Source organism: Parus major, chromosome 15 (assembly GCF_001522545.3).
Source record: "Parus major isolate Abel chromosome 15, Parus_major1.1, whole genome shotgun sequence".
Lineage (NCBI taxonomy): Eukaryota > Metazoa > Chordata > Aves > Passeriformes > Paridae > Parus > Parus major.
The window spans coordinates 469,868-471,588 of NC_031784.1; the positions used below are offsets into that span (position 1 = coordinate 469,868).

At 48.9% G+C, this 1,721-nt stretch overlaps 1 protein-coding gene across 9 annotated transcripts in view; it reads left to right on the top strand.

Moving 5' to 3' along the window:
- Window positions 1–1,721, top strand: part of RIMBP2 (RIMS binding protein 2) — a 94,566-nt gene that overhangs the window by 35,545 nt on the left and 57,300 nt on the right. The gene's annotated exons all lie outside the window — the stretch shown is intronic.

A 1,721-nucleotide genomic window follows, 5' to 3' on the forward strand; every position in this document is an offset into this window, starting at 1 on the left:
TCACCTGAGGATGGAGGATCACCAGGGTTTGTGTCCAGGATCCCCCGAGGATGGAGGATCCCCTGAGGATGGAGGATCACTGGGGTTTGTGTCCAGGATCCCCTGAGGATGGAGAATCACCAGGGTTTGTGTCCAGGATCCCCTGTGGATGGAGGATCCCCTGAGGATGGAGGATCACTGGGGTTTGTGTCCAGGATCCCCTGAGGATGGAGGATCCCCTGAGGATGGAGGATCACTGGGGTTTGTGCTCCTGCTCTGCAGCCAGGGCAGCTCCAGCAGGACCAGACGTGGCCGAGGGTCCCGAGCTAACGCGGATCTGCAGCAGGAACCGCTCCAGAAGAGATGGCAGCAGGATTCCTGCCCTGGAATTCACCCCAACACACCTCCCCTGCCCTCAAACCACCCCAGGCCTGGGCATTCCTGCTCCCAACTCCTCTTCTGCTTCCTGAGGAGCCCCACGGGCCTGTGTTAAGCAGAACTAACTTTGCACAGCCGCATGAAATCCAAAATGCCCGAGTGAAAGAAATGGATTAAGCAGATAATCTCCCATCACACTTCAAACAACTGGAAGCACAGGGCTTTAAAAAGCGATAATTTTATATGGAGGATATTTTTTTAAACAGGTTCTATTCATGGCATAGCACCAATAAATAATAATTTTATTTTCTTAAAAGAATTTCAGAGCACTTGAAAACTGTAGGATGTCTTTACGTGTAGGTTTGTCCATAAAGAAAATAATTTATTATACATCTAATTCAAATGAATAATACAGATTTATTTCTGATTCTTCTGTCCATTCTCCACCATTTACTGGCATTATTTGTGAAAGGAGGAAATATGTGAGGATTTTGTGTCTCCTGCCACAGGCTGGGTGCAGTGCTGTAAAGGGGAAGCAGAAAGGAAAAGAAATTATCTTTTGTTTAAATATCATTTTGGCCTTCACAAGTTGTTCCAGATCAAATCTTTTCATTGAGAATTGGCCAAAAATAGACAGGAAGAATAATCCTCAGAACTGTGATAAGTATTATCATCAGAAATCAATCTTAGAAATAATTTCCACGATTAAATGTAGCGTAAATTGAAGGAGAAGAAAATGCGATTAAATCAGGCGTGGGGGAGAAAGCCTGTAACAACTTTTCTGTAGAATTCAATTTAGTGTTAATTTGCTGGGAGCTTAGAAAATAGAACAACAGCAAGCCACTAATGGAGGGAAGGGATGGGTAATGAGGGACACGCAGATTTAGGAGAGAATCAAAACCTCTCACTGCTGGTAAAGGAGGAATTCAGAGCTGCACTCACAGCCTGTGCTCCAGGTTTTCAGTCCCCCACGGAGGGAGAACACCCCAATTCCATCCTGCAGGTAGAGAGGGGTGTTTGAGCTGTGCCTGGGACGTGTTTTCCAGCGCTGGTGGTTTGTCTGGAATCGCTGTCAGGAGGCTCACAGCCCCAGGTGAGGATGCTCACAGCCCCAGGTGAGGATGCTCACAGCCCCAGGTGAGGATGCTCACAGCCCCAGGTGAGGATGCTCTCCAGCCCAGGGTCCCCTTGGTCCCCTCTCCTGGGAGGTGCTGGCAGCAGGACAGCCTGGAACGCTGAAATGGAACTTTCCTGTTCCATTGCCCGAGCTGGGACAGACCCTGGCCCAGCCTGAAAGAGGAGAGGATGCTGTGGAAGGGCAGGGTGGAGCAGGGTGGGAACGCCTCTCCTCGGTCACAAATTCC